Source organism: Rana temporaria, chromosome 6 (genome assembly GCF_905171775.1).
Source record: "Rana temporaria chromosome 6, aRanTem1.1, whole genome shotgun sequence".
Classification (NCBI taxonomy): domain Eukaryota; kingdom Metazoa; phylum Chordata; class Amphibia; order Anura; family Ranidae; genus Rana; species Rana temporaria.
This window is the reverse complement of record NC_053494.1, coordinates 159,965,521-159,990,060: the sequence shown is the minus strand read 5'-3', so window position 1 is coordinate 159,990,060 and position 24,540 is coordinate 159,965,521.

The following is a 24,540-nucleotide window of genomic DNA, read 5'->3' as shown; positions in this document are numbered from 1 at the left end:
TGTACTACTCTTTCTCTTTGTTCTCCTTTCTTTACCTTTTATCTCGCTCTATCCTAATGTCTTGTCCCCACCCCCTATCTATCGCTCTTTATCCATCTTTCATGTTCTTTCTCACTCGTTTTCTTTGTTTATCCCCCTCTTTTAATTCCTTCTCTTACTCCTTGTTTTTTTCCTCTCTCAACTCTATATCTAAACACACACTGTATGTATTTACGCCTATATGTATATTGCACCCAATGAATGATTGTCTTATGGGAAGGGTGGATTTCAATGTAAAATGTGCCATGGCCATAGCACCCACCATAAAGCATCCTCTCTCTGTACTGAGGGCTGTAATATAATTCTGCTGTGGCAGATGAGGAAGTGTGTGTGTGTGTGTGTGTGCCCTCTCCTGCAGGGATTGCAGACATTACAGGAGATGGTCAGAGACTGCAGTTACAGGACAGGAGATGGTCAGAGACTGCAGTTACAGGACAGGAGATGGTCAGAGACTGCAGATATACATTACAGGAGATGGTCAGAGACTGCAGTTACAGGACAGGAGATGGTCAGAGACTGCAGTTACAGGACAGGAGATGGTCAGAGACTGCAGATATACATTACAGGAGATGGTCAGAGACTGCAGTTACAGGACAGGAGATGGTCAGAGACTGCAGTTACAGGACAGGAGATGGTCAGAGACTGCAGATATACATTACAGGAGATGGTCAGAGACTGCAGATATACATTACAGGAGATGGTCAGAGACTGCAGTTACAGGACAGGAGATGGTCAGAGACTGCAGATATACATTACAGGAGATGGTCAGAGACTGCAGTTACAGGACAGGAGATGGTCAGAGACTGCAGTTACAGGACAGGAGATGGTCAGAGACTGCAGATATACATTACAGGAGATGGTCAGAGACTGCAGTTACAGGACAGGAGATGGTCAGAGACTGCAGTTACAGGACAGGAGATGGTCAGAGACTGCAGATATACATTACAGGAGATGGTCAGAGACTGCAGTTACAGGACAGGAGATGGTCAGAGACTGCAGTTACAGGACAGGAGATGGTCAGAGACTGCAGATATAGCACAGGAGATGGTCAGAGACTGCAGACATGGTTCCACTGGACGGTTAGGGATTGCAGACATGAATGATTCAGGAGATGATCAGAGACTGCATTTAAAACTGAACTCAATGTACAGGTATACAACCAAGTGACAGAAGAAATAATCACATCCAATTTCTAAAATACTAATTTTCTTGCAAAAACTGAACTGCTCAGGATAAGTGGAGGACAGTAACCAGTTAATTGGTCTGTTAAGCTTTTAGCCTGATCCAGCAGTAAATCCTCCCAACAACAAAAAAAAACTCCTATCAAACAATCTGTGCAGCACACACAGAGCTCTGCCTAAATAGCTGATTATAGGCTGAAATGGTTAATGCCATGTGTCCCCGGTCTCATAGAACACTGCTGCAGCATCTTCCAGAGATCTTATCAGTGTGATCAGACAATGTGCAGGTCAGGTTAGGCAGATAAAAAAAAGTAAACCAGAGGGACAAGGGGGGGGGAGGCTGATTGGTAACCTGCCTGATCACATATCTGAAAGACAACATGTTACTGTTCAGATATGTGTGTCCTGAGGCTGCAGAACGTGGATTGTTGTCATCCTACCTTTCCTGGCGTGCCCCATTCAGCTTCACTCCAACACTTACAATCAAATGTGAGCGGGGAAGAGCTATACTGCCTGCTGATTGGCTGTGGATGGACCGGAGGAGGAGCAGATCCTCCCCTGCACTCCTTTAAGCAGCGCTATTGGCTGTGGGTTCCCTACTAGAGAAATGACTGGCCAGAGAACACTCAGTAAGTGTCCATCCATGCTCCCTCCTGCATTATCCTCCTCCACAGCACAGACCTGACAGTGCCTGCCGCACGATAGTCACGTGCTCCTCCAGCCCTCCGCTCTGCTGCTGGAATTTATTTCCTCATCCAGCCCCGAGTCATGCTCACAGCAGCCAGCCTACCGGGATATTTCCCGCTGTCCCGCTAGGCCAGTCCGGCCCTGCTCTCTCTCCCCGCAGCGCTCACCTCCTCTCCCTCCCCACAGCACTCACCTGGGGGCAACAAAGAAGCAGGGGGAGGAGCAGAGGAGCAGGGGGGACGACAGAGGAACATGGGGGAGGGGACAGACAGCTGACTCAACAGCTATGGCCTGGGAGTTTCTCACTTCTGCCTAATCTTGTCCCATAAGGGGGGGTCACCAAACTGATTCTTTGTCCCGGGTGAAATAATGTCTAGCTTCCCCACTGGTACTGTCTATAAGAGTACCAGTACCAGCCGTTCTACTCTAATAAATAGAACGGCTAGTGGCTAATGAAGGGGGAGAGGGGGCTTGGGTGGCCGGGGGGTGCGGGAGTTGTCCGGCCACCATGGGAGAGACCTGTCAAAGTGGGCCAGTCTGGATGAAGTCCAGGGCCAAATTTCTGTCCCAGTCCAGCCCTGTTTGCAGGGATGCCTTGTATCGGTATTAAAAATAGCAACACTGGGCTGGATTCAGGTAGATTTGCGCTTTTTTTACGGAGGCGCAGGGCAACGTTTTTGCCCTGCGCCCCCGCAAATTTACTGCGCTGCCCTTGATTCACGGAGCAGTAGCGTAAGCGCGCGCAATTTAAATGATCCCGTAGGGGGCGGGAATCATTTAAATTAGGCGCGTTCCCGCGCCGATCGTAGAGCGCATGCTCCGTCGGGAGACTTTCCCGACGTGCATTGCGGCAAATGACGTCGCAAGGACGTCATTTGCTTCAAAGTGAACGTGAATGGCGTCCAGCGCCATTCACTAATCACTTACGCAAACTACGTAAATATGAAATTTCGCGACGCGGGAACGACGGGTATACGTAACATTGGCTGCCCCTGCTAATAGCAGGGGCAGCCTTACGCGAAAACCGCCGTACGGAAACGACGTAAACTGCGTACGCAGGGCTCGCGTAACGTTGTGAATCGGCGTTAGTATGCAATTTGCATACTATACACTGAGCAAAGCGGGAACGCCACCTAGCGGCCATCGCAAGAATGCAGCCTAAGATATGCGGGCATAAGAGCCTTATGCCGCACATATCTTAGGCTGCAGTCGGCGTAACAAGGTTCCTGAATCAGGAGCATTCGTTACGCCGGGGCAAGTAAGCAATTGCGCTGTGTAACTATGGTTACACAGGCGCAATTTGCTTCTTGAATCTAGCCCACTGTCATTTTAAGGTTGTAATCTTCTGGTCAAAATATTCAAGCTCACCGCTTGCGTCAAGTTTTTTTATGACTAGCATTACCAGTTTACAATAACCTTTCTTGTTTATGTTACATTCTGTTAACATAGAATATCAGATTCAAATCTCATTGGGTTTAGGCAAAGTCATAAGGTATGAGTTAATATTCTGGCCTGCATGTAACACGAACAGCTGTGGCCAAGGCTGTTTGGTTTTATGATATAAAAAAGAGAATTTGGCAAAAAGCTCACATTTATGTCACAAGGGTGTCAAATATAAGATTTTTAAAACTGAAAATATTATTAAAGCAAAATGTTATTTGGCCCAAAAAGCGTTCTAGAAAACAGACAGGTCTGTGTTTGGTATTTGATTATATTTTCTTTTCTTTTCTATTCTTACAGGGTTACAAGTTTAATCTTTGCCACTCTGGAGTGAGCAAAGTACATTTCAAACAAATGTTCACAGGACAATTGACTTCTCATGCTTTTAGGCTGGATAGGATAGGAAATGAGGATAGGTCTATGGAACCTACAATCTAATTTTAAAATCTCTTCAAAATTGTCCGAAATCTCCCTAAAATTATGCAATGTAAATAATTTACAATATCTAGTCCAATGATCTCCAAACTGTGGCCAGCAGGCCAGATGAGGCCCTTTGCTTGTATTTATGCACCTCTTAGGTCAATGTTCCTCCCACTGATATCAGGCATTATTCCTCCCACTGACACCAATGGTGAGGCACCATTCCTTCCACTGATACCAACAGTGGGGCACTAGTCCTCCCATTGACAGCAACAATGGGGCACTATTCATATTACTGACAACAGCAATGGGGCACAATCCCTCTCACTAACTCGTACCAATGATGGGGCCCTATTCCTTCTCCTACTGAACCAAGGACACTATGGGGGTTATTTACGAAAGGCAAAGCACTTAAAATTACACTGAAAGTGCACTTGGAAGTGCAGTCGCTGTAAATCTGAGGGGTAGAGGGGTAGAAAGAAAAGATTTGACATTATAGAGACAGTGTTGAGGTAGACTATTCGACATTAACAACAAAGATTCGACGAAGCAGCGAAAAACATACAAACGTCAAATCTGTCATTGAAGGCTTATGGTGTCTGTCGAAAGTTCTAAGAAGATTCGGCAAGCAGCTAAACTGTACGATGCCGAAATCGTACATTTCCGGTCAAATGTTCGGCCCATAGGCTATAGAAGAATTTGAATGGTTGACTAGTAATAATAATTTATAAATATAATTATTACTAGTCATACAGCATTAGAATTCTTCTATAGCTTGTAGGCGGAACATTCGACTGGAAATGTAAAGCCTTGTACACACGATCGGATATCTGATGAAATCTAATCTGATGGATTTTTTCATCAGATATCCGATGAAGCTGACTTTCATCAGTCTTGCCTACACACCATCAGTCAAAAATCCGACTGACGTAAAAAAGTACGACGTGCTGAGAAAAATTAGGTTCAATGCTTCCGAACATGCGATGCGTCAACTTCATTCTGGGCATGCGTGGATTTTTGACCGAAGGACTTCCACACAGATGATCGTTTTTTTCTATCGTTTTTTTATCCATAGGAAAATTTTAAAACATGTTCTATTTTTTTTCACCGATGGAAAACAAACCCATGGGGCCCACACACGACCGGTTTGTCCGATGAAAACAGTCCATCGGTCTGTTTTCATCGGACAAACCGATCGTGTGTACAGGGCTTATGATTCGTTGTATAGTTTAGCTACTCCGTCTTCTTAGAACATTCGACAGACACCATAAGCCTTCAATGACAGATCCGACCTTAAAGGGGTTGTAAAGGAAAAACATTTTTTTCATAATAAGCATCCTTTATGTGCAGACATTCCTCTTTTCACTTCCTCATGGTTCGTTTTTGCTCAGAAGTTGCTCTATTTCTTCTCTGTTCTGTTCACTTCCTGCTTGTCTGATTTTACTCACCACCGTGAAGGAAGGCTTTACTACGGTGGTCAGTAACGTGCTCGCCCCCTCCTGGGAACTACATCTGTGTGGCAGGACGCTCTCTACGTGTTAGGCCCCGTACACACGGCCGAGGAACTCAACGTGCCAAACACATCGAGTTCCTCGGCCAGTTCAGCCCTGAAGCCGCCGAGGAGCTCGGCGGGCCGAGAGCTCCCATAGAACAACGAGGAAATAGAGAACATGTTCTCTATTTCCTCGTCGAGCTCCTCATCGGCTTCCTCGGCCGAAAGTGTACACACGACCAGTTTCCTCGGCAGAATTCAGCCAGAAACTCGGTCGGAAGCTGAATTCTGCCGAGGAAACTGGTCGTGTGTACGGGGCCTTAGAGACTTCAAGGAGGTGTGAATTACTGGGCGTGCCGCAATTCATACTGGGAAATGTAGTTCTTACATGGACGAACGATGCAAACCAGGAAGTGAATGAGAGAACAGAAACTAGAATGCCGGAGGTGATATAGATAAAGGAATTTAATAGGTATTTACTATTTTTTTAACAGAATCATTACACTATTCTGTCTGTCTACCTTGCAGACATAAATTTTAGACATTTTTTTTTTCCTTTAGTGACGCTTTAATTCATTCGGATTTTCGGACGAATGCATTTTTTAACGAAACAAAATAAATAAAAACAAATTTCGGGAGTAACTAAATACATTTATTTTTCGGACGAAAACAAAATTCCGAAATGAAATATTTCAGTGTGCACATGTCTACTGTATATGAAATGCATCATTTTACAGAGTACATGGAGCTGTTCACTTTAATTCCTGCTCATGAAGGGGATTAGTCTAATGTTAGAGAAATATGACATCTGCTTTTTTCCCACTATAGTATCTCCCACTGCCTACCAGTAGAGAGAAGATATGGACAATCGTGGCACTATGCAAATAAGAGACAGTAAACTGCACAACCATTATTTACAAAGAGAAAAGCAATACTATACGTGATCACTCCAAAGCACATTTGGCATGTCAATTATACACTACTATATATTTAAACATTTACACATTAGCATGTAATTAGAACATTTCTTTTTTTGGCAACATGCTGCATTCAAATCGATGCTGTATTCTTCAAACAGATGACCAGAATTTTGTAATCGTTTAGAATTTTGTGATTATATAGGTATAAAAGCATTCTGGGAGAATAAATATCACAGTTAGGTTACAGCAAGGTGTTTCGTTGGTAACTGGCTCAGAGAGTTTTGTCTGATCATAGCTTTGGGAACTGTTCTTTTTCTTTGGAAGATCTGAGCTCATAAAAGGTATCATAATTGAAAGGATCACAGTTCCAAAAAACCAAAGGAAGAATACCCAGAACGGACAGAAAGACTTGGTTAATTTTATCTTTTGCCTCCAAGTTCCTGTGTGAAAGATTTTTTTCTGACCTAATAACTATAAAATGTGAAATCCAGACTTCACGTAGAGACGATTTTTTTCTTTTTTTTGCGCATTTATTACGGAGGCGCAGGGCAATTTTTTTGCGCTGCCCTCGATCCACGGAGCAGAAGCTCCGTAAATTGCGTGGGCACGCCGGCAAAATGCCGGGCGCAAGCGCGCGCAATTTAAATGATCCCGTAGGGGGCGGGAATCATTTAAATTAGGCGCGTTCCCATGCTGATCGTAGAGCGCATGCTCCGTCGCAAGGACGTCATTTGCTTCAAAGTGAACGTGAATGGCGTCCAGCGCCATTCACGATTCACTTACGCAAACTACGTAAAATCCAAATTTCGCGAAGCGGGAACGACGGGTATACGTAACATTGGCTGCCCCTGCTAATAGCAGGGGCAGCCTTACGCAAAAACCGCCATACGGAAACAACGTAAATTGCGTACGCAGGGTTCGCGCAACGTTGTGAATCGGTGTTAGTATGCAATTTGCATACTATACGCTGAGCACAACGGGAACGCCACCTAGCGGCCATCGCAAGAATGTAGCCTAAGATATGCGGGCATAAGAGCCTTATGCCACGCATATCTTAGGCTGCAGTCGGCGTAACGAGGTTCCTGAATCAGGAGCACTCGTTACGCCGAGGCAAGTAAGCAATTGCGCTGTGTAACCTATAGTTACACAGGCGCAATTGCTTCTTGAATCCACCCCACAGTTAATGGGACTTTAGCCGTTACATTTGTTCTGTAGTTGTGAATATATGACATGTACGCCTTTATATATGATTTTATTGCCCCTCTTTCACCCTTAATTTCCACCTTGTTCCCCCCTCTGCCTGAGCACTCTGTCATGCTATAACCCAAGGCTGCTAATTACAGAGTGCCTTATGTCTCAATGTCATGCACATTAAAACCACTTAAAGGGTCACTAAAGGAAAACATTTTTTTTGCTGAAATGACTGTTTACAGGGTATAAAGACATAATAGTTAACTGATTCCTTTTAAAAATGATTAAAAATAGATAAAAAACAATCATATAATGTACCTGCAGTTTAGTTTCATTTTTGCTGTTTTTTCCTGGTTCTCTGATGTACAGAGCCACAGAGCCAATAGAGGGCAGTGAAGGTTTTGCAAAACGAAACTGGATTGGTGCTGAGGGGTTTTAGACACACCTCCTTGATTAGTCACCACAGTGAGAAATCTCCCAGTACTGTGGTGATCAGGAAACAGACAACCAGGACGTGTCCAGAACAGAGAGGAATTACAGCAACATCAAAGCAAAAACGAGCAATGAGGACATGAAACCAGGACTGCAGTAAGGTAAAGGAAGCTATTTAGCTAAAAAAAAAAATTCCTTTAGTGACCCTTTAAGGACCCACTCATGTACATATAAGTTAGCACTTTAAAGATGGGTACCGGTATCTCGACAACAGCAGCAGCTGCTGCCACAACCCTAGATATTTATATTTTCCGTGGCCGGTCCTGTAAACGATAACGGTGGTCTCCGAGGCCGAATTCAACGCTAGATCACCGTTATCAGTGTCGGGAGAGGCCCCCCCTCCCGCCGCTGTCCCGCGCCCTCCGGAGCCGTCGGTAGTGGTGGAGGCGATCGGGTCCTTCTCCCTCTGTGGCATGGATACGAGTGAGGGCAAGATGGCCCCCACCCATCTCCATGCCATAGCAGGGCGGAAGCAATGTCAAAACGTCACTTCCACCCATGCATCTTAAAGGCACATTTTTTTGTTGTCATTTTTTCAAATTACATTTTCTTTTATGGCATTTTAGTCTAAATAGGAGATCTGAGTTTTTTTTTACCCCAGATCTCATATTTAAGAGGACCTGTCATGCTTTTTTCTATTACAAGGGATGTTTACATTCCTTGTAATAGGAATAAAAGTGACCCATTTTTATTTTTTATTTTTTAAACAGTGTAAAAATAAATAAAATCAAGTAAAATAAATAAGAAAACAAAACTTTTTTTTTTTAAAGTGCCCTGTCTCGACGAGCTCGCGCGCAGAAGTGAACGCATATGTGAGTAGCGCACCCGCATAAGAAAACAATATTCAAACCGCTCAAGTGAGGTATCACCACAATCGTTAGAGCGAGAGCAATAATTCTAGCCCTAGACCTTCTCTGTAACTCAAAAGATGCAACCTATAGAATTTTTTAAACGTTGCCTATGGAGATTCGATTTTTAAGGGTAAAAGTTTGACGCCATTTCACGAGTGGGCACAATTTTGAAGCATGACATGTTGGGTATAATTTTACTTGGCGTAACATTATCTTTCACAATATTAAAAAAAATTGGGCTAACTTTACTGTTGTCTTATTTTTTAAGTGATTTTTTTCCAAAAAAAGTGCGCTTGCAAGACCGCTGCGCAAAAGTATTGCAATGATCGCCATTTTATTCTCTAGGTTGTTAGAAAAAAAAAACAATATATAATGTTTAGGGGTTCTAAGTAATTTTCTAGCAAAAAAAACTGTTTTAAACTTGTAAACACAGAGTCTGAAAAACAGGCTTGGTCCTTAAGTGGTTAAGGAGTTAAAACATGGATGCCACCCAACAGGTGATGAATGAAAAGATCACACTGGTGCCACGAGGCATTGTAGAGGTGTAAAGAGTGCCAAAAAGACAGGAGAGGGCAAGAAGATGGTGGGAAAGTTGTATTAGAATGTTCCAAGTGAATCTCTTCTTCATTTTAGACTTTTAAACAATAAAAATCCCACATAAGAGCAGACACGTCAAGGTGCCTGCTATTGTCTTCCATTTACTTTGGAAAGTGGGATGACTTAGCTTTGGGCCAGGGAACGTCAGGTGAAACTGTTAAAAAGGATTAATACTATTTTTTTTAAGTTTGTTTGTTAATTTCATTCTAATGAAGGAAACCGTAAAAACTTTTCACTCAGTTTCATTGAGTTTTGAATAGAAGTTTAACCACTTGCCCACCGGGCCTATTCTGGCACTTCTCTCCTTCATGTAAAAATCACAATTTTTTTGCTAGAAAATTAATCAGAACCCCCAAACATTATATATATTTTTTTAGCAGACATCCTAAGGAATAAAATGGCAGTCATTGCAACTTTTTTTCTCGCACGGTATTTGCACAATAATTTTTCAAACACCTTTTTTTGGGGGAAAAAAACGGTTTCATGAATTAAAAAATAACAAAACAGTAAAGTTAGCCCAATTTTTTTGTATAATGTGAAAGATGATGTTACGCCGAGTAAATAGATACCTAGCATCTCACGCTTTAAAATTGCGCACACTCATGGAATGGCGCCAAACTTCGGTACTTCAAAATCTCCATAGGCGACGCTTTAAATTTTTTTACAAGTTACTATTTTCGAGTTACAGAGGAGGTCTAGTGCTAGAGTTTTTGCACACGCTCTAACGCACGCAACGATACCTCATATGTGGGGTTTGAACGGCGTTTACATATGTGGGCGGGACTTGCATGCGCGTTCGCTTCTGCGCGCGAGCTACCGGGGATAGGGGCGTTTTAAATTTTTCAATAAGACCCCACATCTCTCCTCCAGGCTTACAAGCATGAAATCGGTGAAAAAAGATTCACTGATCTCACACCGACAGCCGCGATTGCGGCTTTGTTTACTTCCGGGTACCGGGCGTGACGTCATAACATCGCGCCCGGGCCCCTGACGGTCATAGAGATGACTGTGACCGTCTGGTCACCAGTCATCTCTATGGTTCTGCAGCGAGCGCCGGGCGATTCGCTCTCCGGGCCCCCGATGGCACGGGAGAGCTCGGAGAAGCACCGGATGGCGGCGGGAGGGGGGGGACGTCCCCTCCTATAGGGGACGTCCCGCTGCCTATAAGAACGATCAAGCGGCGGAACTGCAGAAGAGGAGTTTCGGGGCCGCTTTCTGCAAAACCCTTGCACAGTGGAGGTATTTATGATATGTTTGTTATTTAAAGAAAAAACAACAACTTTACAATCACTTTAAAAAGGGGCACAGGAAAAAAACAATGGTGGCCCCCTTCCCCAAATTATAAATTTTCATAAAGAAGAGTAGCTTTTTGACAGAAATAGTCAAACTCTTAGGTATGTTAGAGGTCTTCAATGGGGTGTTGTTCATCTCTCTTAGGTGTTCCCCTTTTAACCCATTCTCCCTTGTGATTGGTGAGTTTTCCCTAGGTAAGAGAAGGAGAAAGTGAGCACCAGAAGGAGAAGAATTGCATAGCAGCCTGAAAAGTAAAACCCGGTGGGCGAGGAGTTTGTCCTTTTAAATTCCCAGAGGAGAATGTAAATGAGAAACTGCCATGTAGACACTGTGGGGTGGATTTACTAAAACTGGAGAGTGAAAAATATGGTGCAATCTCTGCATAGAAACCAACCAGCTTCAAGGTTTTATTGCCAAAGCTTAAGATAAAAGCTGATTGGCTACCATGCACAGCTGCACCAGATTTTGCACTCTCCAGTTTTAGTAAATCAACCCCTGTTTCACGTTCCCTTTTCCTGGAGAAGTACTACATTGTTTCCATGTTTCCCCTCGAGTCTTCGAGTGTGCCTCCCAGATAGAGTGGGAGAATAAAAGGAGAAAAGTGACCTCATAGTGCACCTGTTATTGCTACTGGTTGTCAAACAAAGCAACATGTTTACCGTTTAGGTAAAAATAATTTTTGCGTGGTTCCACAAAACCCAATTAGGTGGACTCATGTTACTCCTATCGCACCATAAAGATTACCAAATTGAAGGTAAAACTGGTTACTACAAGGGGAATGGGTTGTATAGGCTTAACCTGCTTAGCGGTATCCCCGAGCGTGACTCGGGGTGGATTTTCCATGCTAAGATCGGTATCCCCGAGTCACGCTCGGGGTAGATGTGCAGAGCGTGCAGCGGCGCAGCTTACCTGCTCGCTGAATCCACAGACAAGTTACTCACCTTGTTCCTGGATCCTGCATCCCCGCTGTGTGAGCGAGCGGGACCTCGCTCGATTCACAGTGTCCCCGTGTGCCTCCGATCTCCGTTCCCTGTGACGTTACGACGCACAGGGGCGGAGAACGGCGCCAAATTAAAAAAAGTAAACAAACACAATACATACAGTATACTGTAATCTTATAGATTACAGTATTGTATGTAAAAAATACACACCCCCTTGTCCCTAGTGGTCTGCCCAGTGCCCTACATGTTCTTTTATATAATAAAAAATGTTCTTTCTGCCCAAAAACTGTAGATTGTCCATAGCAACCAAAAGTGTCCCTTTATGTCAAAAATGTTTTTAGAGCAGCTAGAAAACAGCGATAATAAATTATAATCACTTGCAGAATTGTGCGATAGCGATTTGTGGGGAAATTCGTCATAAAAAAATAAAAGTAATGACAGCGACAATTCTGCAACTGAGCAAATTTCAGTGATTTTGAGTTGATTACATTATTGAATAATTTTTATTATAATTATATTATTATTTGTTATAATTATTTCTAATTATTTATTATATTATAATTTATAATTTTGTTTTTTTTTAAAAAATCATACCCGAGATGCCTACTAGACTCTTGTTTGGTCAGATTTAAATGAGTTATTCCTAAGAATTGCAGGCCTACAGTATAAAAAGCCAAATTTCCTTGCAAAATAATTGTACCGCTTTTGGTACCTAATTCCAGACAAAATCATACCGCCAGGGAGGTTAAAGGAGATTGAGGAGGACAGTCGACATCTGTGAGGAACTTGGCAATCTGAAAACTTTGGGGTCTTATCTGTTCAGAACAAAGGAAGTATTTGAGGTTGGACATTCTGTCAGGACATGATGGGAAATTCCCTTGACAAGGACATGCACAAAAAATATTTTTTATTAGCGTGGGGAAGGGTTAGAACTTCTGCCACAATTTGTACTGCTGTCAGTCCCTTCCTGTCCAGTGGGATGACCATACCAAACATTTCTTATCAATGTGTCACAGGGGCACTTTTTTTTATTATAACCACTCCCTTGTCTTCACCCCTGCCTATCTAACTTCCCTTTTAAGGGCATTGTTGTATTCCATCACTCAACACTCACATGTATCGTTCTTAAAAGTAATGGAAAACAAGAAAAGGGGGAAGAAGATAAAGAACAAATGGGGGAGGGAGAGGAAAAAACCCAGGGAAAAAATCATATGTATAACCCAGTTCCCAGGGGCATTAATGCATCCGAACCTGAAGGACGCACGTCACAGGGGCACTTAATAAGGAAATAACAAGAAGGTCACAGACACAAGTAAAAACTCTATGAAATATTTAACTCTTCAGCAAGCTATCCAAAACTTTAAAAAAAATAGACATAGGCCCAGATTCTCGTACATGGGCGTAAAACTGTGCGGGCGTAACGTATCTGGTTTACGTTACGCCGCCGCAAGTTTTACAGGCAAGTGCTTTATTCACAAAGAACTTGCCTGTAAAGTTGCGGCGGCGTAGCGTAAATCCCCCGGCGCAAGCCCGCCTAATTCAAATGAGCCTGGGTTGGGGGCGTGGAGCATTTAAATTAGGCGCGTTCCCAGGGTGCATTGCTCCAAATGATGTCGCAAGGACGTCATTGGTTTCGACGTGAACGTAAATGGCGTCCAGCCCCATTCATGGACGACTTACGCAAACAATGTAAATTTAAAAATTTCGACGCAGGAACGACGGCCATACTTAACATTGGTTGCCCCTCATATAGCAGGGGCAACTTTACGCGTTGCAAATCTAACGTAAACGTCGTAACTTCACTGCGTCGACCGCTCGTACGTTAGGGAATTCGCGTATTTTGCTAATTTGCATACTCGACGGGGAAAACGATGCAGGCGACACCTAGCGGCAAAAAAAAAAATTGCATTTCTAATGGATATTTCTAGGAATCAGTCGCATAGATACGACGGCCCAGATTAGGACTTACGACGGCGTACATTGCGTTGCGCCATCGTAAGCCCTTTAAGAATCTGGGACAAAGTTTATAAAGCTTTAAAGCTTTGAGTAATATAAGAATTTAATTGCAAAGATTTTGAGAAGCTTTTTTTGGGTCTAACTGGGAAGAAGGAAATGTGAGATCTATATCTTTGTTAACAAGCACCTTATTTATAAATCAATAATGAGCATCTCTTTCCAACAATTACTTAAAGCCATCACATGAGATGCTTAGATCTCTGGAACACAACTCCTCCAATGGCTGGAGACAGAGAACAGCTGGACCTAGTTTTGTAGAGTTTTTTTTTATTTACCATAGAGGAAATCAGATTGGCTGGTTTTGGAAAGGGTAGGGTTACCGACATCTTGCACTGATCCTCCCTCTGGCAATGGTAGTTGTGGTTACAGCAACCTTGTTACATCATTGATCATAATAGCTAACTAATGCGTGCCAAGATCTTTGTAGCAGCTCGAGTCGGTGTAATCCTCTCCACAGAGGAGTAACTACATGTATGTGAATCACCCCCAGGGAAATGGAACAGCTCCTCGTGAATCTTAAGTGGGATTAAGTATATTTTTCTGTTTAAACAGCAAAAAATAAAAATTCTTATTTAAGTAGCTACAAGAGACAGAATACTTTTTGAACAGATAAGAAATCTTAATGAAAAATATAAACTTAATTGTCATACTAAAGGTAGCCAACATACAGGGCTAGGCTGGGAATAAGTGAAAGTTCTGCCAAACAAAACTTGTCAGCCCACATTCATATACATGGGTAAACTTTCCTACGGCCAGTGGAGGAGTTTAGTTTGTATTTTGATACTGCTGGATATTCTGCCAACTTGTTTTTAGTTTTGGATGAAGTGGGGAAGAATTTGATTCTTTTTTTTTTTTCTACAATTTGGGGCTCTGTAATGCCTTGTACACGGTTGGACTTTTGACCATGCAAAAGTCTGCCAAGTTTGTTGGAAGTCAGACGGAAAGATAGAGAATAGGTTCTCTATCTGAGGTCCATCGGACTTCCGACCAAAAAAGTCTGATGGAGGCTATACACGTCCGGACTTTCAGAGAAAAAAAGCCCTTATGACTTTTTTTCTCAGAAAGTCCGACCATGTGTACGAGGCATTAGGGAGTATTTCTCCCACTTACTGTGACTGTGACAATGACAACTCCTAACTAAAGAGGAAGTAAGGGAAAATCTGCAAACACAAAAACAACAAAGGTATGGGGGTTCTAGCCTTTCCACTATCTGCTAAAAAATATTCTTTCATTTGTTGGAAGTGAGTGCTCAGTAGGGATAGAATTTTTATTTGACTAACAGGTAGTGGGGCAGCGGGATTTTCATGGTACTGTCGAAGGACTTCAAATCCCATACTATGGATGGAAATACTATATATCCTGCTACCTTGACTACCAGTACTGGCCTACACCTTTCCTTTAAAAGCACCATAACAACATTAAGCATTGCCCTACTAATAGGTAAATATGCAGTTTTATCAACTTCTATAGACCACTTATAATTATGCCTTATGTGTCTATATATACATATAGATTTATATACAGAAATCTAAAGGACTTGGTATAGATGTTCTCCAGGGGTCAAGTCCTGGGGAAAAAAGTGTGGGAACTCCCACCCAAGATCCACTCCCCCACCAAAAAAAAATAAATGATATGCGCATATGCATATTTACTAAACCATATAAACCCGATAACTCGCGGCAGACCTCCGCAATGTCTCCTGGGAACAATGACAAAAGCTCCCAGGAGACATTGCAGCATCGAGGAAGTGACGGAAAACCCGCACACTACTTGATGAATCCATATACAGGAAGCGGCCAGTAACAAAGGATTACTAAGGTTCGCCTGCCCCTGACAGTGACTCGAGCTGGGCATCACCGCTTAGTGAAGGATTGGCTCCTGGCAGCTTGGCTGCTCTCGGCTGCTCTAGTCCTGCAAAGGGAACTGTGTTCCTGCTGTGAAAAAAGTGCAGGAACTCCGTTCCCGCAGGACTTGAGCCCTGATGTTCTCCCATGCTTGCCCATGATTCTCTTATAGTGATAGACTAATAGGAATGTGTGGGGCTAAAAGAGGCCATAGATGGATTGAAAGTCAGCCAGGTTAGCAGTGATCAGCCGAATTTTGATCTATGATGGTGTGTTTTGATCTATGGTGTGGTTACTGCAGTTGAACAGAATTTGATCGGTAGCAGTGGCGGTTCGTCCATAGAGGGCGCTGGAGCGCCGCCCCCTCTGGCTCTCACCGCCACTGAGTGAAATAACATAGATTCATGCATTGCACGAATCTATGTTATTTTCGCCGCTGCCGCTGTTATTCAGATGGTCGGCGCTCAATGTCCGGCCATCTGAATAACGCCAGCTGGTTGGCTGTAGGGAAATGTCTATCAAAGCCAACGGCTCTGATAGGCTTTCCCAATACAGCCCTCGGGTCCCGGAAGCTTATTCTCGGAGCGCACAGACTGTACGCCCCTTGAATAAGATGACAGGCGTCTCAGCCAATCACGTTGGCCGGTTCTGGCTACCTGTAACCTGATTGGCTGAGACGCCTGTCAGTCATCGAGGGCGGGAGAAGACATCGTGGGACGTGGATGCCTGACTCCAGTAAAGGAAAGTGCCGGGCGGGGGGGAAGAACGCAATTTACAGGGCACAGTGGGGACAATTGGCACAGCGGCGACCATTAAAGGGCACAGTGGCTGCGTTTAATGGCATGGCACAGTGGTGACAATGGATGGCACAGTGGCTGCGTTTAATGGCATGGCACAGTGGTGACAATGGATGGCACAGTGGCTGCGTTTAATGGCATGGCACAGTGGTGACAATGTATGGCACAGTGGCTGCGTTTAATGGCATGGCACAGTGGTGACAATGGATGGCACAGTGGTGACAATGGATGGCACAGTGGCTGCGTTTAATGGCATGGCACAGTGGTGACAATGTATGGCACAGGGGCTGCGTTTAATGGCATGGCACAGTGGTGACAATGTATGGCACAGTGGCTGCGTTTAATGGCATGGCACAGTGGTGACAATGGATGGCACAGTGACTGCGTTTAATGGCATGGCACAGTGGTGACAATGTATGGCACAGTGGCTGCGTTTAATGGCATGGCACAGTGGTGACAATGTATGGCACAGTGGTGACAATGGATGGCACAGTGGTGACAATGGATGGCACAGTGGCTGCGTTTAATGGCATGGCACAGTGGTGACAATGTATGGCACAGTGGCTGCGTTTAATGGCATGGCACAGTGGTGACAATGGATGGCACAGTGACTGCGTTTAATGGCATGGCACAGTGGTGCGAATTGATGGCACAGTGGTGCGAATTGATGGCACAGTGACTGCATTTGATGGCATGGCACAGTGACTGCGTTTAATGGCATGGCACAGTGGTGCGAATTGATGGCACAGTGGTGCGAATTGATGGCACAGTGACTGCATTTGATGGCATGGCACAGTGACTGCGTTTAATGGCATGGCACAGTGGTGCGAATTGATGGCACAGTGGCTGCATTTGATGGCATGTAACAGTGGCTGCGTTTGGGCACAGTGAGACTGCAATTTTTTTTTTCCTTTGCGCCCCCCCAAAAATTTTGAGCACCAGCCGCCACTGATCGGTAGATTGACTTCTGTTCAAGTGCCCTGTGAAATAAAAGATGCTCATTCAGTGGCTGCAGCCAATGGTTGTGTGACAATCTTTGTATACCGACAGCAGGGGAGTTTCCCCACTGTCAGAATACAATAGGTTATCAGTTTCGTTTTTTTTTATTCAGCCTACTGGCTGAACAAAAAAAAAAAAAAACTGAACCATGCATAGCCAACTTTAGTGGCAATCTCCAGCCCTTCTTGAAAATGTCATAATAACTTTGCCTTTATGAATGATTTGGCATTTGGATGGGTTTTAGGGGACTCTGCGTTAGGTGTTTTTTCTTAAATATCCAGAAAAGCTTAGTAAGTAATACACAATACTGTTTTACTGGGCCTGTTGAACTCTATATTCCTATATGTAATTTTTACTTACTTGGAATATATATTCCTTACTATAGCACTGCGTTACATTACCCGATATTGAAATAATGTTGTAAAGCTGTTTATATTGTAATCCTCTAATGGCCATTCAAATCTGTACATTTTCCTGCGGCATAACCTCTTATTTATCACAGGAATCTGTAGGTAAGGTTCAATCAGAATTATCTATGTAGGCAGTTGAGATCAATGTGTTATAAAAATTCAATATATTGTCTCAATATCTTATCTTGCCCTGGTAAACTGGAGTCCGTTTCTAAGGGTTTACGTCAGGGGTGCCCAACCTTTTGAAGAGCGAGGGCCACTTAAGTCACTTGGTAACCGGTCGCGGGCCACAATGACCGGAGCGGGTGGATGGCAGCCCACTCTACTCTATAGTGCCCACTCTACTCTATTTTTAAGGGATCAGATTGGAGGTAGGCATTTGTAAACGGAAGTCTATTTACATCTGCCACTCCTTAGGCCCCATACACACGAGAGGATTTATCCGCAGATACGGTCCAGCGGACCGTATCCGCGGATAAATCCTCTCGAGGATTTCAGAAGATTTCTATGCGATGGCGTGTACACACCATCGCATTGAAATCCGCGCTGAAATCCTCTGGCGCTGACGTGTCGCGCCGTCGCCGCTATTATGACGCGGCGACGGGCGCGACGCTGTCATATAAGGAATTCCACGCATGCGTCAAATCATTACGACGCGTGCGGGGAATCCCTTTGGACGGATGGATCCGGTAAGTCTGTACAGACGAGCGGATCCATCCGTTGGAATGGATTCCAGCAGATGGATTTGTTGTGCATGTTAGCAAATATCCGATCTGCTGGAATCCATCCCAGAGGAGATTTCTCCGCGGAAACAGATCCGCTGGCGTGTACACACCATAGGATCTATCCACAGAAACCCATTTGCTGGGATTTATCTGCGGATGGATTCTATCGTGTGTATGGGGCCTTAGAGGTGAATGGAGGATCGGATCAGTTGAAAAGCAGCCCAGTAACCACTGCAGACTTACCTTTAATAACAGTACTCTATTCTATTGTATTCCATCCCAGAGCAGGAGGTCGTGGGCCACATCAGAGGGCTACGCTGACCACATGTGGCCTCCGGGCCACTGGTTGGGCACCCCTTGTTTACGTCATGGTGTCCTTGGACACACCCGCTTCTTCTTGGATGGTACGGTCACCTACCTGTTTGGAGAAACTCTGCCATTTTGTGTCATCTTCACCTGGCCTAAAGCCTGCTCACACACAAATTCCCAGCTTGAGGCCTGTCACCCCTAATCAACAAATGTCCATTCAAAGTATATTTTAACCTCTTTACTGGGTATCTTCTCTCCAGCATAACTTATAAGGGTACAGGTAAATATAATTACAGTTTATGACTGACTAACACTGACTAAAAGAAGTTCACAGTGCAGAACACACTCCTTCCCATATCTTTCCATGCAGTAGTCACACAAGTGCAGATCATTCAATATCACTGAAGAATAGTGTAAGGCCCCGTACTCACGACCAAACATGTCTGCTGAAACTGGTCCGCGGACCAGTTTCAGCGGACATGTTCGTTCGTGTGTAGGCAGTAACGTACAGAATTCCAGCAAACAATCGTCGGCCAGACCGTTTTCCAACGAACAACTGTTTCCTGGTCTTGCTTTAAAACAGTCTGCTGGAATCGTGTCCGTCAGACATGTTCGGTCGTCTGTACACAAAAGCAGCGTACAAAAACCCCGCGCATGCTCAGTCCAAATGAGGAGACGGGAGCGCTCGTTCAGGTAAAACTCGCGTTTGTTTGGGATATGGCACATTCGTCATTAGAAACCTTTTATTCTAGCAAGAGAACAATGTCTTAAAAAGGCGCACTAAACCACATTTTCAAGCCTCGTTTTATTAATTCTTCTCTTGCTAGAATAACCCCGTTCTCTTGCTGATGCAATTTCAATAGTTGTCCCATACTGAAATGTCACATTTCTTGCTTGTGATGTAATCCTTTAATAATGTTTTCTATGCCAGACGTGTGTTTTGGTTGGTGGTCCTCCATAATTTATAGTAGTCATTTTTGTAAAGGAATGTGCATTTATTTATTTTTTTTTGTTGTTTCTAGTTATGTCACCATTTAAAATATTTTTTTTTTACATGTTTTTTTCATTTTTTTTTTTTTTTTTTTTTTTTTTTTGGTGTTTCATTAGAGAATATTAAACCATGTTGGCACACCAAATGTCCCCCCCCCCCCAAGGAGTGTGTCCTTTGTAAATTACCCATTGTATATTTTTTAAAGGTTTGCTGCCTAATAATCCCCACAGTATAACAAACAATAGACATGTTTTCAAATGAAAGCAAAAAGCCTTTTATTCAGGCAAATGTCATCACAAAAAATAAAAAGAACGGCAGCACTAGAATAGATAGCAAACTATATGCAAACTTGCATTTCCAACATGGTGAAGGATAAACTTCCAAGCCTCAGGAGCCAAACACAAAAATATGAAGCAGCAGCACACAAACAAAGGAACCCAAACTGTGGTAGTACAAACAAGATGTCCTTTATGTGGAAGGAAATGGAAGGCAGAAAATCAACGTTTCCTCCTCTTTCCAGCCTTCCCTCCAGGCAGCCTTCCAGCGGATCGAACACGGGGTCTTGCAGGTGGGGTTGATGTGGCAGCAGGAGGATGGTGTTCCGCAAGCCGGGCCGGGTCACATAGCCCAGTGTCTGGGGTCAGCAGGCCCCTCTGCATCCACCAAAGGACCTGGTTCATCAGGGCCTTTGCCAGTCTTCTCTGGTCCTCCTCCCCTTCATTTAAATCATGGGCCAATGAGGCACTGAAGGCCTCTGTGGGGTTGAGGGGGGCCCTCATGATGGCGCTTGCCTCCTGGATCATGCGGAGGCTTGCCTCCTCCACAGGCCTCAACTGCCTCCTTCGGCCTGATGGCCTCACCTGGGGGGGAGAAGACTGGCTGGTGGTGGTTCTCCTGGCCGGGTGGACCTGCTGCAGGCCACTGGGCCCAGCCTCCTCCTGGCTGCCACTGACCCCGGCCTCCTCCTGGCTGCCACTGACCCCGGCCTCCTCCTGGCTGCCACTGACCCCGGCCTCCTCCTGGCTGACAGACACCTGAGGATCTGCCACCTCCTGGCTGATCTCTTCTTCCTGTGTGGAAAAAAAAGGACATTTTTTACAATTTCGCTAAATAAAACCACACTCATTTTCATGTTTTTCGTTTAGTATTTTCTGTTCATTATTACTTGAATACACTCTACTTCTGACCCCTGCAGTTGTCATCTCTGACACCTATTTGTCTGAACACCTTTTTTTTTGCTTTTTCCCAGCTTGGTTTTTTTTTTACAATATCTAATCATTAATCCACCAAGAATTATTTACGCCAGAAATATAGAGGAAACTACTATACCTCCTCATCGAAGGGTGGCAGATCTGCATCTCTGTCAGCCAGGCCCTCTTCCTCCGACTCTGCAGGGCTGTGGTCATCTGGGGAAGGTCCGCTGGAAGGTAGCATGGAGGAAAGGTTGGAAGAAAGACTGGACATCGTTTTCCTGCCTTCCATTTCGTCCCGCAAAAAAGCCATCTGTTTATAATACCACAGTTTGGGTTCCTTTGCTTGTCTTGCTGCTGCTCCCGATTTTTTGCTTTTATTAGCTTTGTATGCTCTCCTGTATGTGCTTCTGAGGTTGGCAAGTTTATCCTTCACCATGTTGGCAGTGCATCCTGGCACCCAAGTTTGCATATAATTTGCTAGCTCTTCTAGTGCTGCCGCTCGTACCTCTTTATTGCAATATAAAGAGTGCTTGGAATTCCACAGGATGGGCGTCTCCTGATATTTTTGGAGTAAGGCCTCTATAGATTCCTTGCTTTGTAGGAGGTCCATTGTAATTTTTCCTAAATTATATTTCTTTTTGAGTCTAGATTACAAAAACATAAACCACAGAAAAATAAATATTCCAAAGGATCAGCGTTGACCTTGATCTAATATGTGTCTTCAAATTTATTACCTATATCTAATTACAAACACAGTCTCTCTTGTTTAAACAATGATTGGCAGCTCGGCCGCATTGCTTGTACCAAACATTGATTTGCTAGATGCAGAGCCATTGTTCACATTGCAGTAAATATTTTAAATATAGAAAAATAAACAATGCTTACAAATGACAGTTTTCATCTAGGCACTCTTTCATGTGTAAATCTCATGCCCCTGACAATGGATGACATAAAAGACACTTCCTAATGACCTCTGTACAACCAACACTTGAACAATACTTTGCCTGATCTGAATACACCATTCAAAAACTTGTCAATGAGGTACAGCATTGTTCACATCTCTATTTTGTGAGGTGTCCAAAAGTATTTGGAAACCAAAATAACATTGTGGTACCCCATAGACAGAATAGCTTAAAAAGGGTGCAACCAACAGCCCAAACCCCCATCCCATGTGTCTACATTTTCAAGGCCTCTGCTGATCACATTTTTAATTTCCTTACCTTCCTGTCTCTCGCTCCTCGTTTCTCACGCTCGCCTAATTACCGCGTAAGATGCGTAATCACGGCGTAAACCTTTTAAACACTCCGCGTATTTATTAAACCCCGCCCTCGTCACCTTTGCGAGGCCCCTAATCAATGAGTTTAGGAAATATGGCGTTAACTGTGTATGTTCTGGATGCGCTCGAAGATTCTCCGCGTAACCGACGTAAACACGTTGTTTGCATTCTCTACACTCCGCGTATGTATTAAACGCCGCCCTCTTCTCCGCCCATGGCGTAAGAATTCATCTTTTCCACGCCCATAATCTCTGTGGGAAAGGAAAGATGGCGATGTCACACGAGCGGGCACGATGCTCTCATGCCACAAGTGAAGGGACAGAGGCAGGGACGTCCCGATCAAGGCAAAGAAGATATAAAGCCACTAATATGCGGTTCCAGGAAATGGTGGAGTTAGTTTACATCATGCGAAAGAAGGACTATGATGGTGAATTAGGGCCATACAAGACCCCTAACCGCCGAAAGGCACATATTATGGACAAGGTGGCGAGGAGAATGCAGAGGATGTTTGGGATCACCAGGTCCAAGGAACAGCTGAGGAAACGATGGTCAGACTTAAAATTGAGGGAGCCACATCAGATGAAGAAAATACTTAAAATTCTGCGTAAAAGTAAGTAAATATATATTGGGGTTGGGGGGGGGGGGTGATTGTCTGCAATAATGTGTTGCCATGTATATTTCACCATCTGCCTCCTTGGCCTGCTTGTAATTTTAAAGACATGTTGTCATTTATTTTTTAGGACATAAATAACTACATATTTACAAATAGTGTTCTTAGTAAACAACGTAACATCACATAGTTTCTCAGAAAGGCTCGGTTATTCCAGGAACAACACACCTGGACATGGCTCACTGGCCAAAAACTTTGTTTGTAAACATTGTGTAAAAGCTAGTTCTAGAAAAAAAAAGTATGAGAATGGGAAAGGCAAACAGGATTCATTCTAAAAACAGTGGTAATAAAGCAGATGTTTTCACATCTGCAATGCAGAGCACCTGTGTCTCCCCAAATCAAAAATGGGTTTTGGTAGGGTCTCCCAGAAATACAGTTTAGGGGGGACATCCATGTGTGTCACTTTGCTAAAAAGGGGCAGGATCAGAGCTTGCCATATAGAAGTAATTGCAAAATGTAGGTTTGGTGAAAGATAAAAGTAACTAAATGAAAGCATCTTCTAAGCAATGTGTGCGATTTATGCTCTCCAATATCTGTGTGCTGATGAGTCTACATTTTTTTTGGTTTATTTCAGGGGAAAGAAGTCGCCAGCATTTGGAGGAGGCAGAGAGGGCCAGACAAGGCCAAAATCTGCCATCTCAACATGTGGAGGAGGAGGAGGATGTGGAAGGAGAAGAGGATGTGGAAGGAGAAGAGGATGTGGAAGGAGAAGAGGATGTGGAAGGAGAAGAGGATGTGGAAGGAGAAGAGGATGTGGAAGGAGAGGAGGAAGGAAGAAAGGAGGAAGGAAGAGAGGAGGAAGAAGTAATTTTGGACTTAGAAGTTATAGCAGATGAAGGGCAAGTGGCGGAAGAACAATTTGGCGAATTGAAAGAAGGTGGATTGATGGATGAAGGAGGAGTCCAAGATGATGGGGAAGTGGTGGAAGAAGGAGGAGTGATAGAAGATGATGGGGAGGTGGTGGAAGAAGGAGGAGTGATAGAAGATGTCGAAGAGGTGGAAAGGAGAAGCCCATCAGGTCAGTGTCACCCTAGCTTGATTCAAAAAAACATATGTAGATAGGCCTCATCGAAAATTAATGTTGTAAATGCCATTTTTAATTTTTTTTTTAGGGGAGGAGGATGGTGTGCCAATATTTTCACGTGCAAGTGCTGCTATAATTATTCAGCAGGTAATGGAGTGCAGCACTGAAATGCACAATATGCGTGAAAGGATGTTTCTCATGGAACAGAATGTAACAAATGTCCTTTTGGAATGCAGCACGGAAATGGACAATATGCGGCAAAGAATGATGGTCATCGAATCTAATTTTAAAAACATTATTGACATGATGGGCCGTGTCAAAGACTGAAACACCCCCCGCCCATCCCCCGCCCCCACAAACATTTTTACAGTTTGAATAATGAATACGCCAAAATTTGAAGATACACACACAGTGTGCCAACATGTGCTATCTGCCATCACAGAATATCTAATGTCTGTGCTTTGTGGGTCCAACCCCCTCCTCCATCCTCAAGTAGTTGAGAGGAAGGGTTTGCTCCCACAGAACACAGACATTGATCACCCATGATGTCAGATAGCACATGTGGCCATTTGTCTGTTGAACCAATGACATTTGGCGAGTTTGCACTGAATGTGTGTATCTTCCAATTTTGGCGTGTTCCAGTGTGAAAGCACACCATGACTGACTGCTGTTGTGAGTTTTTATATTTTTGGAATTGGATTTTGTTACTTTTTGACCATGTTGAACATTTTGGGATACTATA